This window comes from Chiloscyllium punctatum, unplaced genomic scaffold, assembly GCF_047496795.1.
Source record: "Chiloscyllium punctatum isolate Juve2018m unplaced genomic scaffold, sChiPun1.3 scaffold_156, whole genome shotgun sequence".
Lineage (NCBI taxonomy): Eukaryota > Metazoa > Chordata > Chondrichthyes > Orectolobiformes > Hemiscylliidae > Chiloscyllium > Chiloscyllium punctatum.
The window spans coordinates 526,982-548,681 of record NW_027309890.1 but is presented as its reverse complement, the minus strand read 5'-3'; the positions used below and the strand labels follow the sequence as shown (position 1 = coordinate 548,681).

General features: G+C 45.7%; 7 non-coding genes across 7 annotated transcripts; all 7 read right to left on the bottom strand.

Moving 5' to 3' along the window:
* Positions 1-2,870: 2,870 nt before the first annotated feature.
* Positions 2,871-2,943, bottom strand: trnav-aac (transfer RNA valine (anticodon AAC)). The gene has a single exon. It is a non-coding gene; the product is annotated as a tRNA-Val (tRNA).
* A 2,787-nt stretch (positions 2,944-5,730) lies between these two features.
* trnav-aac (transfer RNA valine (anticodon AAC)) lies at positions 5,731-5,803 on the bottom strand. Its single transcript has one exon. It is a non-coding gene; the product is annotated as a tRNA-Val (tRNA).
* Positions 5,804-8,590: 2,787 nt separating this feature from the next.
* On the bottom strand, positions 8,591-8,663 carry trnav-aac (transfer RNA valine (anticodon AAC)). Its single transcript has one exon. It is a non-coding gene; the product is annotated as a tRNA-Val (tRNA).
* A 2,787-nt stretch (positions 8,664-11,450) lies between these two features.
* Positions 11,451-11,523, bottom strand: trnav-aac (transfer RNA valine (anticodon AAC)). The gene has a single exon. It is a non-coding gene; the product is annotated as a tRNA-Val (tRNA).
* A 2,808-nt stretch (positions 11,524-14,331) lies between these two features.
* On the bottom strand, positions 14,332-14,404 carry trnav-aac (transfer RNA valine (anticodon AAC)). Its single transcript has one exon. It is a non-coding gene; the product is annotated as a tRNA-Val (tRNA).
* A 2,787-nt stretch (positions 14,405-17,191) lies between these two features.
* On the bottom strand, positions 17,192-17,264 carry trnav-aac (transfer RNA valine (anticodon AAC)). Its single transcript has one exon. It is a non-coding gene; the product is annotated as a tRNA-Val (tRNA).
* A 2,808-nt stretch (positions 17,265-20,072) lies between these two features.
* Positions 20,073-20,145, bottom strand: trnav-aac (transfer RNA valine (anticodon AAC)). The gene has a single exon. It is a non-coding gene; the product is annotated as a tRNA-Val (tRNA).
* Between the last annotated feature and the right edge of the window lie 1,555 nt (positions 20,146-21,700).

Sequence of the window (21,700 nt, the reverse complement as noted above, 5' to 3'; positions counted from 1 at the left end):
CGAACCAAGCAGTTTCTGCCCAGTTTCGAACTGGGGACCTTTCGAGTGTTAGGCGAACGTGATGACCACTACACTACAGAAACCAGCCGCGGTCGCCGCCCTGCGGCGCAGTGGCATCCAGCACTGAAAGTTGAAGCCATTCTCCGTTTCACCTTTCTGTTTCCAATCGCTCGTTGTTGTCCAGCGTAATTGACATCTTGAAAACGTTAAAAAAGACACGTGAAATTGATGACAATATATAGACAATGATTTCGTCAATGTTTGGACCGTAGGGCGAGGTGGAATAAGCTGGGACGACTTTCCCTGCAGCGTAACGGCTGCGATATGATCTTATGGAAGGGTTGTAAACTGAGTATTTCTGTGTTTTACCCAATTTGGGGTGAGTTGAAAACTCGAGAGCATAGGTTTAAGGTGAGTGGGCTGAAATTGACAAACGACCTGAGGCACATTTCCCACACAGAAGGTTGTGCGTGTATGGAATGAGCTCCCAGAGGAAGTGGAGGAGGCTATTACACTCAGAAAATTGCAAAGGTAATCGGATGAGTTTCTGGACAGGATGGGTTTAGAGGGATTGGGGCCAAATGCTGGGGAACGGGACTTGTTTAATTTTGGTTATGTGGTGAGCATGGATGAGATACACCTAAATATCTGTTTCCACGCCGTGTACCCCCATAACGTCTTGTTGCTAACACTGGCTTTAAAGGATTACTTTTTAGCGGAGTTTTCCATCGCAGTCTGTGGCACAATCGTTTAGTCTGTTCGACTGCTCACGGGAAAGGTAGTATTGTGAAACACTGCAGATACGAACGACTTCCTTAATTTTGCCCCGACTGACCATACTCCGTGAAATTTTCCCAGACCTCAATTGAGGAGTTTTGCTGCTCGAAGTTACCTCAGAAACCCTGTTAACTCGTAATGTGCTGAGCGAATCGCAAAACAGAAAGCATTTTTCACGGAACACAAACAAAACTGGCATGCCGAATGCATTTTCAGACAGAGAGATGCATGAATGCTAAATGTGTCACAGTCCGAGGGCATGAGTCATAAAGTAATCTCACGACTAACAACAGGGCAATTCCAAACTACTCTTTCAAACATACTGCAGCGTTAGTGCACCACCACTTTCCAGACAATGCTGAAAAGAGAGATAGAAAGAACATCATAAGAACGGGCCATAAAAAGTCAATTTCACCAATCACAGTCTCGATTAGATTACCTTTTCCTTCTGATGTCTCCAGGACGGAAATGAAGGAAATGGGAGAAATTCAATAACATATGACACCGAAATTCATTGGAACGATTTTCCCATTGGACAAAAAACCAAATAACGACGAGTCGAGTCACCGCAGGACTTTGTTTCACAACAGCGATGAAATAATAGTCTCCATTCGGTTCCAGTAAAAGCACAAATCGCTTTGGAACAGCAGAGCTGTTTGCGATTTTCCGCGCGGGAGGCGAACGCGATCTTGACAGCAGAGACACTTGGACACTTCGGTCAAATAACCATGAGCTGCTAGACATTACTACAATTTCGATTCTTGCTTTGCTAAATGATTTCACACATTGCTCGAAACAGGACGACTTTCACGTTTACACGGAACACGAAACACACCTGACTACAGGGAAAATGCACAAAGCTGAGCAGGCCGTGTTCCACATCAAACCGTGCAGCATTTATTCAGTCACTGTGTCTGTTTTGCAGAAGAAGGGTCCCAAAGAATGTTCTCCACCCTAAAACCGGAGGTCGCATTACAATCCGAGAACGACAGATCACATTGTGAGCATGCTCTGACCTCGGGGCCGGTTCGAGATGCCACTTTCCGTGCCTTTTACTTTAACCGTGCAATTTGCTGCAGAGATGTTCACTCCTGGACATGAGCCACGTGGATACCAACTGAGTCGGAAACCTGTGCGGCAATCGACGAGAAGCGATTCAATAAATTTTGCTAACTTCCATGGTGCTTATTGGAAATGCAGTTTCTGTTCAAGTCAATCGAAAAGGCAGTTTCTGAACATAGTAACAGAAGTCAAAAGGTAATTACCTCACCCCACCCCCACTCCGGAAGAGGTGCTAACTGCCCTTGAGTGCTTTCTGATCTCGATGTGAAGAGCTCACACGCCTCTGAGTCACCTTCAAGTCTCTGTTTGCGGAGTGAATCACAAAGAAGGACTTTTACCAGAGCTGCAACCGCCTCACTTCCCCACTCGCTCTCCCCTTTTACATTTTCCTGCTCGTCAGTGATTTAAAGAAAACCAAATGGATGCGATGTCATTCTGTAGCCTCTCTGTCGATTCCTCCGTTTCAGTTCCAACATGGCTTAGATCTCGGGGCGCACCTTAATATTAGCGGCGCTATGAAAGCACAGGTTCAAAGGTTCCTCTGAGAGTGTAAATTATTTCATTGCTGTTGCTGATTGAATGAGCCACTAACGTGCGAACTGCCCCAAAATATGATTCAGGAATCTGGTACCAACTCTCGCGCGTTGAATAACGACAGACAGCTTCCAAATGAGGCCTTTCAGAGACGACTTTGGGGTACATTTGACAGACAGACAAGTTCAGGAATCCGTGGTGCGCTGTGACCTGCCTTTGAACCGGTCCGCCTACGCAAGGAATGCAAATGCGGTACTGCTTTTCGTGGAAGGATCAGAACGCGGCAAGGACACTCTCAAACAGAATGGCATATGCATCAGAACCAGGTTGGAGAAAAACTTTATAATGCTTTACACAGTAATTAAATGGAGTTGCCTTACATTTCACTACGAGAGCAGATTCTTTCAAGCAAATTCGAAGGCAGGTTTGCAGATGGGAAAGCAAGCAAGAAAGCTCCGTTCTTGTCCATGTAAAAGGCCGCAGTTGACGAACAAAGCAGTTTCTGCCCAGTTTCGAACTGGGGACCTTTCGCGTGTTAGGCGAACGTGATGACCACTACACTACAGAAACCCGCCGCGGTCGCCGCCCTGCGGCGCAGTGGCATCCAGCACTGAAAGTTGAAGCCATTCTCCGTTTCACCTTTCTGTTTCCAATTGCTCGTTGTTGTCCAGCGTAATTGACATCTTGAAAACGTTAAAAAAGACACGTGAAATTGATGACAATATATAGACAATGATTTCGTCAATGTTTGGACCGTAGGGCGAGGTGGAATAAGCTGGGACGACTTTCCCTGCAGCGTAACGGCTGCGATATGATCTTATGGAAGGGTTGTAAACTGAGTATTTCTGTGTTTTACCCAAATTGGGGTGAGTTGAAAACTCGAGAGCATAGGTTTAAGGTGAGTGGGCTGAAATTGACAAACGACCTGAGGCACATTTCCCACACAGAAGGTTGTGCGTGTATGGAATGAGCTCCCAGAGGAAGTGGAGGAGGCTATTACACTCAGAAAATTGCAAAGGTAATCGGATGAGTTTCTGGACAGGATGGGTTTAGAGGGATTGGGGCCAAATGCTGGGGAACGGGACTTGTTTAATTTTGGTTATGTGGTGAGCATGGATGAGATACACCTAAATATCTGTTTCCACGCCGTGTACCCCCATAACGTCTTGTTGCTAACACTGGCTTTAAAGGATTACTTTTTAGCGGAGTTTTCCATCGCAGTCTGTGGCACAATCGTTTAGTCTGTTCGACTGCTCACGGGAAAGGTAGTATTGTGAAACACTGCAGATACGAACGACTTCCTTAATTTTGCCCCGACTGACCATACTCCGTGAAATTTTCCCAGACCTCAATTGAGGAGTTTTGCTGCTCGAAGTTACCTCAGAAACCCTGTTAACTCGTAATGTGCTGAGCGAATCGCAAAACAGAAAGCATTTTTCACGGAACACAAACAAAACTGGCATGCCGAATGCATTTTCAGACAGAGAGATGCATGAATGCTAAATGTGTCACAGTCCGAGGGCATGAGTCATAAAGTAATCTCACAACTAACAACAGGGCAATTCCAAACTACTCTTTCAAACATACTGCAGCGTTAGTGCACCACCACTTTCCAGACAATGCTGAAAAGAGAGATAGAAAGAACATCATAAGAACGGGCCATAAAAAGTCAATTTCACCAATCACAGTCTCGATTAGATTACCTTTTCCTTCTGATGTCTCCAGGACGGAAATGAAGGAAATGGGAGAAATTCAATAACATATGACACCGAAATTCATTGGAACGATTTTCCCATTGGACAAAAAACCAAATAACGACGAGTCGAGTCACCGCAGGACTTTGTTTCACAACAGCGATGAAATAATAGTCTCCATTCGGTTCCAGTAAAAGCACAAATCGCTTTGGAACAGCAGAGCTGTTTGCGATTTTCCGCGCGGGAGGCGAACGCGATCTTGACAGCAGAGACACTTGGACACTTCGGTCAAATAACCATGAGCTGCTAGACATTACTACAATTTCGATTCTTGCTTTGCTAAATGATTTCACACATTGCTCGAAACAGGACGACTTTCACGTTTACACGGAACACGAAACACACCTGACTACAGGGAAAATGCACAAAGCTGAGCAGGCCGTGTTCCACATCAAACCGTGCAGCATTTATTCAGTCACTGTGTCTGTTTTGCAGAAGAAGGGTCCCAAAGAATGTTCTCCACCCTAAAACCGGAGGTCGCATTACAATCCGAGAACGACAGATCACATTGTGAGCATGCTCTGACCTCGGGGCCGGTTCGAGATGCCACTTTCCGTGCCTTTTACTTTAACCGTGCAATTTGCTGCAGAGATGTTCACTCCTGGACATGAGCCACGTGGATACCAACTGAGTCGGAAACCTGTGCGGCAATCGACGAGAAGCGATTCAATAAATTTTGCTAACTTCCATGGTGCTTATTGGAAATGCAGTTTCTGTTCAAGTCAATCGAAAAGGCAGTTTCTGAACATAGTAACAGAAGTCAAAAGGTAATTACCTCACCCCACCCCCACTCCGGAAGAGGTGCTAACTGCCCTTGAGTGCTTTCTGATCTCGATGTGAAGAGCTCACACGCCTCTGAGTCACCTTCAAGTCTCTGTTTGCGGAGTGAATCACAAAGAAGGACTTTTACCAGAGCTGCAACCGCCTCACTTCCCCACTCGCTCTCCCCTTTTACATTTTCCTGCTCGTCAGTGATTTAAAGAAAACCAAATGGATGCGATGTCATTCTGTAGCCTCTCTGTCGATTCCTCCGTTTCAGTTCCAACATGGCTTAGATCTCGGGGCGCACCTTAATATTAGCGGCGCTATGAAAGCACAGGTTCAAAGGTTCCTCTGAGAGTGTAAATTATTTCATTGCTGTTGCTGATTGAATGAGCCACTAACGTGCGAACTGCCCCAAAATATGATTCAGGAATCTGGTACCAACTCTCGCGCGTTGAATAACGACAGACAGCTTCCAAATGAGGCCTTTCAGAGACGACTTTGGGGTACATTTGACAGACAGACAAGTTCAGGAATCCGTGGTGCGCTGTGACCTGCCTTTGAACCGGTCCGCCTACGCAAGGAATGCAAATGCGGTACTGCTTTTCGTGGAAGGATCAGAACGCGGCAAGGACACTCTCAAACAGAATGGCATATGCATCAGAACCAGGTTGGAGAAAAACTTTATAATGCTTTACACAGTAATTAAATGGAGTTGCCTTACATTTCACTACGAGAGCAGATTCTTTCAAGCAAATTCGAAGGCAGGTTTGCAGATGGGAAAGCAAGCAAGAAAGCTCCGTTCTTGTCCATGTAAAAGGCCGCAGTTGACGAACAAAGCAGTTTCTGCCCAGTTTCGAACTGGGGACCTTTCGCGTGTTAGGCGAACGTGATGACCACTACACTACAGAAACCAGCCGCGGTCGCCGCCCTGCGGCGCAGTGGCATCCAGCACTGAAAGTTGAAGCCATTCTCCGTTTCACCTTTCTGTTTCCAATCGCTCGTTGTTGTCCAGCGTAATTGACATCTTGAAAACGTTAAAAAAGACACGTGAAATTGATGACAATATATAGACAATGATTTCGTCAATGTTTGGACCGTAGGGCGAGGTGGAATAAGCTGGGACGACTTTCCCTGCAGCGTAACGGCTGCGATATGATCTTATGGAAGGGTTGTAAACTGAGTATTTCTGTGTTTTACCCAATTTGGGGTGAGTTGAAAACTCGAGAGCATAGGTTTAAGGTGAGTGGGCTGAAATTGACAAACGACCTGAGGCACATTTCCCACACAGAAGGTTGTGCGTGTATGGAATGAGCTCCCAGAGGAAGTGGAGGAGGCTATTACACTCAGAAAATTGCAAAGGTAATCGGATGAGTTTCTGGACAGGATGGGTTTAGAGGGATTGGGGCCAAATGCTGGGGAACGGGACTTGTTTAATTTTGGTTATGTGGTGAGCATGGATGAGATACACCTAAATATCTGTTTCCACGCCGTGTACCCCCATAACGTCTTGTTGCTAACACTGGCTTTAAAGGATTACTTTTTAGCGGAGTTTTCCATCGCAGTCTGTGGCACAATCGTTTAGTCTGTTCGACTGCTCACGGGAAAGGTAGTATTGTGAAACACTGCAGATACGAACGACTTCCTTAATTTTGCCCCGACTGACCATACTCCGTGAAATTTTCCCAGACCTCAATTGAGGAGTTTTGCTGCTCGAAGTTACCTCAGAAACCCTGTTAACTCGTAATGTGCTGAGCGAATCGCAAAACAGAAAGCATTTTTCACGGAACACAAACAAAACTGGCATGCCGAATGCATTTTCAGACAGAGAGATGCATGAATGCTAAATGTGTCACAGTCCGAGGGCATGAGTCATAAAGTAATCTCACGACTAACAACAGGGCAATTCCAAACTACTCTTTCAAACATACTGCAGCGTTAGTGCACCACCACTTTCCAGACAATGCTGAAAAGAGAGATAGAAAGAACATCATAAGAACGGGCCATAAAAAGTCAATTTCACCAATCACAGTCTCGATTAGATTACCTTTTCCTTCTGATGTCTCCAGGACGGAAATGAAGGAAATGGGAGAAATTCAATAACATATGACACCGAAATTCATTGGAACGATTTTCCCATTGGACAAAAAACCAAATAACGACGAGTCGAGTCACCGCAGGACTTTGTTTCACAACAGCGATGAAATAATAGTCTCCATTCGGTTCCAGTAAAAGCACAAATCGCTTTGGAACAGCAGAGCTGTTTGCGATTTTCCGCGCGGGAGGCGAACGCGATCTTGACAGCAGAGACACTTGGACACTTCGGTCAAATAACCATGAGCTGCTAGACATTACTACAATTTCGATTCTTGCTTTGCTAAATGATTTCACACATTGCTCGAAACAGGACGACTTTCACGTTTACACGGAACACGAAACACACCTGACTACAGGGAAAATGCACAAAGCTGAGCAGGCCGTGTTCCACATCAAACCGTGCAGCATTTATTCAGTCACTGTGTCTGTTTTGCAGAAGAAGGGTCCCAAAGAATGTTCTCCACCCTAAAACCGGAGGTCGCATTACAATCCGAGAACGACAGATCACATTGTGAGCATGCTCTGACCTCGGGGCCGGTTCGAGATGCCACTTTCCGTGCCTTTTACTTTAACCGTGCAATTTGCTGCAGAGATGTTCACTCCTGGACATGAGCCACGTGGATACCAACTGAGTCGGAAACCTGTGCGGCAATCGACGAGAAGCGATTCAATAAATTTTGCTAACTTCCATGGTGCTTATTGGAAATGCAGTTTCTGTTCAAGTCAATCGAAAAGGCAGTTTCTGAACATAGTAACAGAAGTCAAAAGGTAATTACCTCACCCCACCCCCACTCCGGAAGAGGTGCTAACTGCCCTTGAGTGCTTTCTGATCTCGATGTGAAGAGCTCACACGCCTCTGAGTCACCTTCAAGTCTCTGTTTGCGGAGTGAATCACAAAGAAGGACTTTTACCAGAGCTGCAACCGCCTCACTTCCCCACTCGCTCTCCCCTTTTACATTTTCCTGCTCGTCAGTGATTTAAAGAAAACCAAATGGATGCGATGTCATTCTGTAGCCTCTCTGTCGATTCCTCCGTTTCAGTTCCAACATGGCTTAGATCTCGGGGCGCACCTTAATATTAGCGGCGCTATGAAAGCACAGGTTCAAAGGTTCCTCTGAGAGTGTAAATTATTTCATTGCTGTTGCTGATTGAATGAGCCACTAACGTGCGAACTGCCCCAAAATATGATTCAGGAATCTGGTACCAACTCTCGCGCGTTGAATAACGACAGACAGCTTCCAAATGAGGCCTTTCAGAGACGACTTTGGGGTACATTTGACAGACAGACAAGTTCAGGAATCCGTGGTGCGCTGTGACCTGCCTTTGAACCGGTCCGCCTACGCAAGGAATGCAAATGCGGTACTGCTTTTCGTGGAAGGATCAGAACGCGGCAAGGACACTCTCAAACAGAATGGCATATGCATCAGAACCAGGTTGGAGAAAAACTTTATAATGCTTTACACAGTAATTAAATGGAGTTGCCTTACATTTCACTACGAGAGCAGATTCTTTCAAGCAAATTCGAAGGCAGGTTTGCAGATGGGAAAGCAAGCAAGAAAGCTCCGTTCTTGTCCATGTAAAAGGCCGCAGTTGACGAACAAAGCAGTTTCTGCCCAGTTTCGAACTGGGGACCTTTCGCGTGTTAGGCGAACGTGATGACCACTACACTACAGAAACCCGCCGCGGTCGCCGCCCTGCGGCGCAGTGGCATCCAGCACTGAAAGTTGAAGCCATTCTCCGTTTCACCTTTCTGTTTCCAATTGCTCGTTGTTGTCCAGCGTAATTGACATCTTGAAAACGTTAAAAAAGACACGTGAAATTGATGACAATATATAGACAATGATTTCGTCAATGTTTGGACCGTAGGGCGAGGTGGAATAAGCTGGGACGACTTTCCCTGCAGCGTAACGGCTGCGATATGATCTTATGGAAGGGTTGTAAACTGAGTATTTCTGTGTTTTACCCAAATTGGGGTGAGTTGAAAACTCGAGAGCATAGGTTTAAGGTGAGTGGGCTGAAATTGACAAACGACCTGAGGCACATTTCCCACACAGAAGGTTGTGCGTGTATGGAATGAGCTCCCAGAGGAAGTGGAGGAGGCTATTACACTCAGAAAATTGCAAAGGTAATCGGATGAGTTTCTGGACAGGATGGGTTTAGAGGGATTGGGGCCAAATGCTGGGGAACGGGACTTGTTTAATTTTGGTTATGTGGTGAGCATGGATGAGATACACCTAAATATCTGTTTCCACGCCGTGTACCCCCATAACGTCTTGTTGCTAACACTGGCTTTAAAGGATTACTTTTTAGCGGAGTTTTCCATCGCAGTCTGTGGCACAATCGTTTAGTCTGTTCGACTGCTCACGGGAAAGGTAGTATTGTGAAACACTGCAGATACGAACGACTTCCTTAATTTTGCCCCGACTGACCATACTCCGTGAAATTTTCCCAGACCTCAATTGAGGAGTTTTGCTGCTCGAAGTTACCTCAGAAACCCTGTTAACTCGTAATGTGCTGAGCGAATCGCAAAACAGAAAGCATTTTTCACGGAACACAAACAAAACTGGCATGCCGAATGCATTTTCAGACAGAGAGATGCATGAATGCTAAATGTGTCACAGTCCGAGGGCATGAGTCATAAAGTAATCTCACAACTAACAACAGGGCAATTCCAAACTACTCTTTCAAACATACTGCAGCGTTAGTGCACCACCACTTTCCAGACAATGCTGAAAAGAGAGATAGAAAGAACATCATAAGAACGGGCCATAAAAAGTCAATTTCACCAATCACAGTCTCGATTAGATTACCTTTTCCTTCTGATGTCTCCAGGACGGAAATGAAGGAAATGGGAGAAATTCAATAACATATGACACCGAAATTCATTGGAACGATTTTCCCATTGGACAAAAAACCAAATAACGACGAGTCGAGTCACCGCAGGACTTTGTTTCACAACAGCGATGAAATAATAGTCTCCATTCGGTTCCAGTAAAAGCACAAATCGCTTTGGAACAGCAGAGCTGTTTGCGATTTTCCGCGCGGGAGGCGAACGCGATCTTGACAGCAGAGACACTTGGACACTTCGGTCAAATAACCATGAGCTGCTAGACATTACTACAATTTCGATTCTTGCTTTGCTAAATGATTTCACACATTGCTCGAAACAGGACGACTTTCACGTTTACACGGAACACGAAACACACCTGACTACAGGGAAAATGCACAAAGCTGAGCAGGCCGTGTTCCACATCAAACCGTGCAGCATTTATTCAGTCACTGTGTCTGTTTTGCAGAAGAAGGGTCCCAAAGAATGTTCTCCACCCTAAAACCGGAGGTCGCATTACAATCCGAGAACGACAGATCACATTGTGAGCATGCTCTGACCTCGGGGCCGGTTCGAGATGCCACTTTCCGTGCCTTTTACTTTAACCGTGCAATTTGCTGCAGAGATGTTCACTCCTGGACATGAGCCACGTGGATACCAACTGAGTCGGAAACCTGTGCGGCAATCGACGAGAAGCGATTCAATAAATTTTGCTAACTTCCATGGTGCTTATTGGAAATGCAGTTTCTGTTCAAGTCAATCGAAAAGGCAGTTTCTGAACATAGTAACAGAAGTCAAAAGGTAATTACCTCACCCCACCCCCACTCCGGAAGAGGTGCTAACTGCCCTTGAGTGCTTTCTGATCTCGATGTGAAGAGCTCACACGCCTCTGAGTCACCTTCAAGTCTCTGTTTGCGGAGTGAATTACAAAGAAGGACTTTTACCAGAGCTGCAACCGCCTCACTTCCCCACTCGCTCTCCCCTTTTACATTTTCCTGCTCGTCAGTGATTTAAAGAAAACCAATTGGATGCGATGTCATTCTGTAGCCTCTCTGTCGATTCCTCCGTTTCAGTTCCAACATGGCTTAGATCTCGGGGCGCACCTTAATATTAGCGGCGCTATGAAAGCACAGGTTCAAAGGTTCCTCTGAGAGTGTAAATTATTTCATTGCTGTTGCTGATTGAATGAGCCACTAACGTGCGAACTGCCCCAAAATATGATTCAGGAATCTGGTACCAACTCTCGCGCGTTGAATAACGACAGACAGCTTCCAAATGAGGCCTTTCAGAGACGACTTTGGGGTACATTTGACAGACAGACAAGTTCAGGAATCCGTGGTGCGCTGTGACCTGCCTTTGAGCCGGTCCGCCTACGCAAGGAATGCAAATGCGGTACTGCTTTTCGTGGAAGGATCAGAACGCGGCAAGGACACTCTCAAACAGAATGGCATATGCATCAGAACCAGGTTGGAGAAAAACTTTATAATGCTTTACACAGTAATTAAATGGAGTTGCCTTACATTTCACTACGAGAGCAGATTCTTTCAAGCAAATTCGAAGGCAGGTTTGCAGATGGGAAAGCAAGCAAGAAAGCTCCGTTCTTGTCCATGTAAAAGGCCGCAGTTGACGAACAAAGCAGTTTCTGCCCAGTTTCGAACTGGGGACCTTTCGCGTGTTAGGCGAACGTGATGACCACTACACTACAGAAACCAGCCGCGGTCGCCGCCCTGCGGCGCAGTGGCATCCAGCACTGAAAGTTGAAGCCATTCTCCGTTTCACCTTTCTGTTTCCAATTGCTCGTTGTTGTCCAGCGTAATTGACATCTTGAAAACGTTAAAAAAGACACGTGAAATTGATGACAATATATAGACAATGATTTCGTCAATGTTTGGACCGTAGGGCGAGGTGGAATAAGCTGGGACGACTTTCCCTGCAGCGTAACGGCTGCGATATGATCTTATGGAAGGGTTGTAAACTGAGTATTTCTGTGTTTTACCCAAATTGGGGTGAGTTGAAAACTCGAGAGCATAGGTTTAAGGTGAGTGGGCTGAAATTGACAAACGACCTGAGGCACATTTCCCACACAGAAGGTTGTGCGTGTATGGAATGAGCTCCCAGAGGAAGTGGAGGAGGCTATTACACTCAGAAAATTGCAAAGGTAATCGGATGAGTTTCTGGACAGGATGGGTTTAGAGGGATTGGGGCCAAATGCTGGGGAACGGGACTTGTTTAATTTTGGTTATGTGGTGAGCATGGATGAGATACACCTAAATATCTGTTTCCACGCCGTGTACCCCCATAACGTCTTGTTGCTAACACTGGCTTTAAAGGATTACTTTTTAGCGGAGTTTTCCATCGCAGTCTGTGGCACAATCGTTTAGTCTGTTCGACTGCTCACGGGAAAGGTAGTATTGTGAAACACTGCAGATACGAACGACTTCCTTAATTTTGCCCCGACTGACCATACTCCGTGAAATTTTCCCAGACCTCAATTGAGGAGTTTTGCTGCTCGAAGTTACCTCAGAAACCCTGTTAACTCGTAATGTGCTGAGCGAATCGCAAAACAGAAAGCATTTTTCACGGAACACAAACAAAACTGGCATGCCGAATGCATTTTCAGACAGAGAGATGCATGAATGCTAAATGTGTCACAGTCCGAGGGCATGAGTCATAAAGTAATCTCACAACTAACAACAGGGCAATTCCAAACTACTCTTTCAAACATACTGCAGCGTTAGTGCACCACCACTTTCCAGACAATGCTGAAAAGAGAGATAGAAAGAACATCATAAGAACGGGCCATAAAAAGTGAATTTCACCAATCACAGTCTCGATTAGATTACCTTTTCCTTCTGATGTCTCCAGGACGGAAATGAAGGAAATGGGAGAAATTCAATAACATATGACACCGAAATTCATTGGAACGATTTTCCCATTGGACAAAAAACCAAATAACGACGAGTCGAGTCACCGCAGGACTTTGTTTCACAACAGCGATGAAATAATAGTCTCCATTCGGTTCCAGTAAAAGCACAAATCGCTTTGGAACAGCAGAGCTGTTTGCGATTTTCCGCGCGGGAGGCGAACGCGATCTTGACAGCAGAGACACTTGGACACTTCGGTCAAATAACCATGAGCTGCTAGACATTACTACAATTTCGATTCTTGCTTTGCTAAATGATTTCACACATTGCTCGAAACAGGACGACTTTCACGTTTACACGGAACACGAAACACACCTGACTACAGGGAAAATGCACAAAGCTGAGCAGGCCGTGTTCCACATCAAACCGTGCAGCATTTATTCAGTCACTGTGTCTGTTTTGCAGAAGAAGGGTCCCAAAGAATGTTCTCCACCCTAAAACCGGAGGTCGCATTACAATCCGAGAACGACAGATCACATTGTGAGCATGCTCTGACCTCGGGGCCGGTTCGAGATGCCACTTTCCGTGCCTTTTACTTTAACCGTGCAATTTGCTGCAGAGATGTTCACTCCTGGACATGAGCCACGTGGATACCAACTGAGTCGGAAACCTGTGCGGCAATCGACGAGAAGCGATTCAATAAATTTTGCTAACTTCCATGGTGCTTATTGGAAATGCAGTTTCTGTTCAAGTCAATCGAAAAGGCAGTTTCTGAACATAGTAACAGAAGTCAAAAGGTAATTACCTCACCCCACCCCCACTCCGGAAGAGGTGCTAACTGCCCTTGAGTGCTTTCTGATCTCGATGTGAAGAGCTCACACGCCTCTGAGTCACCTTCAAGTCTCTGTTTGCGGAGTGAATCACAAAGAAGGACTTTTACCAGAGCTGCAACCGCCTCACTTCCCCACTCGCTCTCCCCTTTTACATTTTCCTGCTCGTCAGTGATTTAAAGAAAACCAAATGGATGCGATGTCATTCTGTAGCCTCTCTGTCGATTCCTCCGTTTCAGTTCCAACATGGCTTAGATCTCGGGGCGCACCTTAATATTAGCGGCGCTATGAAAGCACAGGTTCAAAGGTTCCTCTGAGAGTGTAAATTATTTCATTGCTGTTGCTGATTGAATGAGCCACTAACGTGCGAACTGCCCCAAAATATGATTCAGGAATCTGGTACCAACTCTCGCGCGTTGAATAACGACAGACAGCTTCCAAATGAGGCCTTTCAGAGACGACTTTGGGGTACATTTGACAGACAGACAAGTTCAGGAATCCGTGGTGCGCTGTGACACCTGCGCAGCAGCTTCTTCCCTGCCTTTGAACCGGGCCGCCTGCGCAAGGAATGCAAATGCGGTACTGCTTTTCGTGGAAGGATCAGAACGCGGCAAGGACACTCTCAAACAGAATGGCATATGCATCAGAACCAGGTTGGAGAAAAACTTTATAATGCTTTACACAGTAATTAAATGGAGTTGCCTTACATTTCACTACGAGAGCAGATTCTTTCAAGCAAATTCGAAGGCAGGTTTGCAGATGGGAAAGCAAGCAAGAAAGCTCCGTTCTTGTCCATGTAAAAGGCCGCAGTTGACGAACAAAGCAGTTTCTGCCCAGTTTCGAACTGGGGACCTTTCGCGTGTTAGGCGAACGTGATGACCACTACACTACAGAAACCAGCCGCGGTCGCCGCCCTGCGGCGCAGTGGCATCCGGCACTGAAAGTTGAAGCCATTCTCCGTTTCACCTTTCTGTTTCCAATTGCTCGTTGTTGTCCAGCGTAATTGACATCTTGAAAACGTTAAAAAAGACACGTGAAATTGATGACAATATATAGACAATGATTTCGTCAATGTTTGGACCGTAGGGCGAGGTGGAATAAGCTGGGACGACTTTCCCTGCAGCGTAACGGCTGCGATATGATCTTATGGAAGGGTTGTAAACTGAGTATTTCTGTGTTTTACCCAAATTGGGGTGAGTTGAAAACTCGAGAGCATAGGTTTAAGGTGAGTGGGCTGAAATTGACAAACGACCTGAGGCACATTTCCCACACAGAAGGTTGTGCGTGTATGGAATGAGCTCCCAGAGGAAGTGGAGGAGGCTATTACACTCAGAAAATTGCAAAGGTAATCGGATGAGTTTCTGGACAGGATGGGTTTAGAGGGATTGGGGCCAAATGCTGGGGAACGGGACTTGTTTAATTTTGGTTATGTGGTGAGCATGGATGAGATACACCTAAATATCTGTTTCCACGCCGTGTACCCCCATAACGTCTTGTTGCTAACACTGGCTTTAAAGGATTACTTTTTAGCGGAGTTTTCCATCGCAGTCTGTGGCACAATCGTTTAGTCTGTTCGACTGCTCACGGGAAAGGTAGTATTGTGAAACACTGCAGATACGAACGACTTCCTTAATTTTGCCCCGACTGACCATACTCCGTGAAATTTTCCCAGACCTCAATTGAGGAGTTTTGCTGCTCGAAGTTACCTCAGAAACCCTGTTAACTCGTAATGTGCTGAGCGAATCGCAAAACAGAAAGCATTTTTCACGGAACACAAACAAAACTGGCATGCCGAATGCATTTTCAGACAGAGAGATGCATGAATGCTAAATGTGTCACAGTCCGAGGGCATGAGTCATAAAGTAATCTCACAACTAACAACAGGGCAATTCCAAACTACTCTTTCAAACATACTGCAGCGTTAGTGCACCACCACTTTCCAGACAATGCTGAAAAGAGAGATAGAAAGAACATCATAAGAACGGGCCATAAAAAGTGAATTTCACCAATCACAGTCTCGATTAGATTACCTTTTCCTTCTGATGTCTCCAGGACGGAAATGAAGGAAATGGGAGAAATTCAATAACATATGACACCGAAATTCATTGGAACGATTTTCCCATTGGACAAAAAACCAAATAACGACGAGTCGAGTCACCGCAGGACTTTGTTTCACAACAGCGATGAAATAATAGTCTCCATTCGGTTCCAGTAAAAGCACAAATCGCTTTGGAACAGCAGAGCTGTTTGCGATTTTCCGCGCGGGAGGCGAACGCGATCTTGACAGCAGAGACACTTGGACACTTCGGTCAAATAACCATGAGCTGCTAGACATTACTACAATTTCGATTCTTGCTTTGCTAAATGATTTCACACATTGCTCGAAACAGGACGACTTTCACGTTTACACGGAACACGAAACACACCTGACTACAGGGAAAATGCACAAAGCTGAGCAGGCCGTGTTCCACATCAAACCGTGCAGCATTTATTCAGTCACTGTGTCTGTTTTGCAGAAGAAGGGTCCCAAAGAATGTTCTCCACCCTAAAACCGGAGGTCGCATTACAATCCGAGAACGACAGATCACATTGTGAGCATGCTCTGACCTCGGGGCCGGTTCGAGATGCCACTTTCCGTGCCTTTTACTTTAACCGTGCAATTTGCTGCAGAGATGTTCACTCCTGGACATGAGCCACGTGGATACCAACTGAGTCGGAAACCTGTGCGGCAATCGACGAGAAGCGATTCAATAAATTTTGCTAACTTCCATGGTGCTTATTGGAAATGCAGTTTCTGTTCAAGTCAATCGAAAAGGCAGTTTCTGAACATAGTAACAGAAGTCAAAAGGTAATTACCTCACCCCACCCCCACTCCGGAAGAGGTGCTAACTGCCCTTGAGTGCTTTCTGATCTCGATGTGAAGAGCTCACACGCCTCTGAGTCACCTTCAAGTCTCTGTTTGCGGAGTGAATCACAAAGAAGGACTTTTACCAGAGCTGCAACCGCCTCACTTCCCCACTCGCTCTCCCCTTTTACATTTTCCTGCTCGTCAGTGATTTAAAGAAAACCAAATGGATGCGATGTCATTCTGTAGCCTCTCTGTCGATTCCTCCGTTTCAGTTCCAACATGGCTTAGATCTCGGGGCGCACCTTAATATTAGCGGCGCTATGAAAGCACAGGTTCAAAGGTTCCTCTGAGAGTGTAAATTATTTCATTGCTGTTGCTGATTGAATGAGCCACTAACGTGCGAACTGCCCCAAAATATGATTCAGGAATCTGGTACCAACTCTCGCGCGTTGAATAACGACAGACAGCTTCCAAATGAGGCCTTTCAGAGACGACTTTGGGGTACATTTGACAGACAGACAAGTTCAGGAATCCGTGGTGCGCTGTGACCTGCCTTTGAGCCGGTCCGCCTACGCAAGGAATGCAAATGCGGTACTGCTTTTCGTGGAAGGATCAGAACGCGGCAAGGACACTCTCAAACAGAATGGCATATGCATCAGAACCAGGTTGGAGAAAAACTTTATAATGCTTTACACAGTAATTAAATGGAGTTGCCTTACATTTCACTACGAGAGCAGATTCTTTCAAGCAAATTCGAAGGCAGGTTTGCAGATGGGAAAGCAAGCAAGAAAGCTCCGTTCTTGTCCATGTAAAAGGCCGCAGTTGACGAACAAAGCAGTTTCTGCCCAGTTTCGAACTGGGGACCTTTCGCGTGTTAGGCGAACGTGATGACCACTACACTACAGAAACCAGCCGCGGTCGCCGCCCTGCGGCGCAGTGGCATCCAGCACTGAAAGTTGAAGCCATTCTCCGTTTCACCTTTCTGTTTCCAATTGCTCGTTGTTGTCCAGCGTAATTGACATCTTGAAAACGTTAAAAAAGACACGTGAAATTGATGACAATATATAGACAATGATTTCGTCAATGTTTGGACCGTAGGGCGAGGTGGAATAAGCTGGGACGACTTTCCCTGCAGCGTAACGGCTGCGATATGATCTTATGGAAGGGTTGTAAACTGAGTATTTCTGTGTTTTACCCAAATTGGGGTGAGTTGAAAACTCGAGAGCATAGGTTTAAGGTGAGTGGGCTGAAATTGACAAACGACCTGAGGCACATTTCCCACACAGAAGGTTGTGCGTGTATGGAATGAGCTCCCAGAGGAAGTGGAGGAGGCTATTACACTCAGAAAATTGCAAAGGTAATCGGATGAGTTTCTGGACAGGATGGGTTTAGAGGGATTGGGGCCAAATGCTGGGGAACGGGACTTGTTTAATTTTGGTTATGTGGTGAGCATGGATGAGATACACCTAAATATCTGTTTCCACGCCGTGTACCCCCATAACGTCTTGTTGCTAACACTGGCTTTAAAGGATTACTTTTTAGCGGAGTTTTCCATCGCAGTCTGTGGCACAATCGTTTAGTCTGTTCGACTGCTCACGGGAAAGGTAGTATTGTGAAACACTGCAGATACGAACGACTTCCTTAATTTTGCCCCGACTGACCATACTCCGTGAAATTTTCCCAGACCTCAATTGAGGAGTTTTGCTGCTCGAAGTTACCTCAGAAACCCTGTTAACTCGTAATGTGCTGAGCGAATCGCAAAACAGAAAGCATTTTTCACGGAACACAAACAAAACTGGCATGCCGAATGCATTTTCAGACAGAGAGATGCATGAATGCTAAATGTGTCACAGTCCGAGGGCATGAGTCATAAAGTAATCTCACAACTAACAACAGGGCAATTCCAAACTACTCTTTCAAACATACTGCAGCGTTAGTGCACCACCACTTTCCAGACAATGCTGAAAAGAGAGATAGAAAGAACATCATAAGAACGGGCCATAAAAAGTGAATTTCACCAATCACAGTCTCGATTAGATTACCTTTTCCTTCTGATGTCTCCAGGACGGAAATGAAGGAAATGGGAGAAATTCAATAACATATGACACCGAAATTCATTGGAACGATTTTCCCATTGGACAAAAAACCAAATAACGACGAGTCGAGTCACCGCAGGACTTTGTTTCACAACAGCGATGAAATAATAGTCTCCATTCGGTTCCAGTAAAAGCACAAATCGCTTTGGAACAGCAGAGCTGTTTGCGATTTTCCGCGCGGGAGGCGAACGCGATCTTGACAGCAGAGACACTTGGACACTTCGGTCAAATAACCATGAGCTGCTAGACATTACTACAATTTCGATTCTTGCTTTGCTAAATGATTTCACACATTGCTCGAAACAGGACGACTTTCACGTTTACACGGAACACGAAACACACCTGACTACAGGGAAAATGCACAAAGCTGAGCAGGCCGTGTTCCACATCAAACCGTGCAGCATTTATTCAGTCACTGTGTCTGTTTTGCAGAAGAAGGGTCCCAAAGAATGTTCTCCACCCTAAAACCGGAGGTCGCATTACAATCCGAGAACGACAGATCACATTGTGAGCATGCTCTGACCTCGGGGCCGGTTCGAGATGCCACTTTCCGTGCCTTTTACTTTAACCGTGCAATTTGCTGCAGAGATGTTCACTCCTGGACATGAGCCACGTGGATACCAACTGAGTCGGAAACCTGTGCGGCAATCGACGAGAAGCGATTCAATAAATTTTGCTAACTTCCATGGTGCTTATTGGAAATGCAGTTTCTGTTCAAGTCAATCGAAAAGGCAGTTTCTGAACATAGTAACAGAAGTCAAAAGGTAATTACCTCACCCCACCCCCACTCCGGAAGAGGTGCTAACTGCCCTTGAGTGCTTTCTGATCTCGATGTGAAGAGCTCACACGCCTCTGAGTCACCTTCAAGTCTCTGTTTGCGGAGTGAATCACAAAGAAGGACTTTTACCAGAGCTGCAACCGCCTCACTTCCCCACTCGCTCTCCCCTTTTACATTTTCCTGCTCGTCAGTGATTTAAAGAAAACCAAATGGATGCGATGTCATTCTGTAGCCTCTCTGTCGATTCCTCCGTTTCAGTTCCAACATGGCTTAGATCTCGGGGCGCACCTTAATATTAGCGGCGCTATGAAAGCACAGGTTCAAAGGTTCCTCTGAGAGTGTAAATTATTTCATTGCTGTTGCTGATTGAATGAGCCACTAACGTGCGAACTGCCCCAAAATATGATTCAGGAATCTGGTACCAACTCTCGCGCGTTGAATAACGACAGACAGCTTCCAAATGAGGCCTTTCAGAGACGACTTTGGGGTACATTTGACAGACAGACAAGTTCAGGAATCCGTGGTGCGCTGTGACACCTGCGCAGCAGCTTCTTCCCTGCCTTTGAACCGGGCCGCCTGCGCAAGGAATGCAAATGCGGTACTGCTTTTCGTGGAAGGATCAGAACGCGGCAAGGACACTCTCAAACAGAATGGCATATGCATCAGAACCAGGTTGGAGAAAAACTTTATAATGCTTTACACAGTAATTAAATGGAGTTGCCTTACATTTCACTACGAGAGCAGATTCTTTCAAGCAAATTCGAAGGCAGGTTTGCAGATGGGAAAGCAAGCAAGAAAGCTCCGTTCTTGTCCATGTAAAAGGCCGCAGTTGACGAACAAAGCAGTTTCTGCCCAGTTTCGAACTGGGGACCTTTCGCGTGTTAGGCGAACGTGATGACCACTACACTACAGAAACCAGCCGCGGTCGCCGCCCTGCGGCGCAGTGGCATCCAGCACTGAAAGTTGAAGCCATTCTCCGTTTCACCTTTCTGTTTCCAATTGCTCGTTGTTGTCCAGCGTAATTGACATCTTGAAAACGTTAAAAAAGACACGTGAAATTGATGACAATATATAGACAATGATTTCGTCAATGTTTGGACCGTAGGGCGAGGTGGAATAAGCTGGGACGACTTTCCCTGCAGCGTAACGGCTGCGATATGATCTTATGGAAGGGTTGTAAACTGAGTATTTCTGTGTTTTACCCAAATTGGGGTGAGTTGAAAACTCGAGAGCATAGGTTTAAGGTGAGTGGGCTGAAATTGACAAACGACCTGAGGCACATTTCCCACACAGAAGGTTGTGCGTGTATGGAATGAGCTCCCAGAGGAAGTGGAGGAGGCTATTACACTCAGAAAATTGCAAAGGTAATCGGATGAGTTTCTGGACAGGATGGGTTTAGAGGGATTGGGGCCAAATGCTGGGGAACGGGACTTGTTTAATTTTGGTTATGTGGTGAGCATGGATGAGATACACCTAAATATCTGTTTCCACGCCGTGTACCCCCATAACGTCTTGTTGCTAACACTGGCTTTAAAGGATTACTTTTTAGCGGAGTTTTCCATCGCAGTCTGTGGCACAATCGTTTAGTCTGTTCGACTGCTCACGGGAAAGGTAGTATTGTGAAACACTGCAGATACGAACGACTTCCTTAATTTTGCCCCGACTGACCATACTCCGTGAAATTTTCCCAGACCTCAATTGAGGAGTTTTGCTGCTCGAAGTTACCTCAGAAACCCTGTTAACTCGTAATGTGCTGAGCGAATCGCAAAACAGAAAGCATTTTTCACGGAACACAAACAAAACTGGCATGCCGAATGCATTTTCAGACAGAGAGATGCATGAATGCTAAATGTGTCACAGTCCGAGGGCATGAGTCATAAAGTAATCTCACAACTAACAACAGGGCAATTCCAAACTACTCTTTCAAACATACTGCAGCGTTAGTGCACCACCACTTTCCAGACAATGCTGAAAAGAGAGATAGAAAGAACATCATAAGAACGGGCCATAAAAAGTGAATTTCACCAATCACAGTCTCGATTAGATTACCTTTTCCTTCTGATGTCTCCAGGACGGAAATGAAGGAAATGGGAGAAATTCAATAACATATGACACCGAAATTCATTGGAACGATTTTCCCATTGGACAAAAAACCAAATAACGACGAGTCGAGTCACCGCAGGACTTTGTTTCACAACAGCGATGAAATAATAGTCTCCATTCGGTTCCAGTAAAAGCACAAATCGCTTTGGAACAGCAGAGCTGTTTGCGATTTTCCGCGCGGGAGGCGAACGCGATCTTGACAGCAGAGACACTTGGACACTTCGGTCAAATAACCATGAGCTGCTAGACATTACTACAATTTCGATTCTTGCTTTGCTAAATGATTTCACACATTGCTCGAAACAGGACGACTTTCACGTTTACACGGAACACGAAACACACCTGACTACAGGGAAAATGCACAAAGC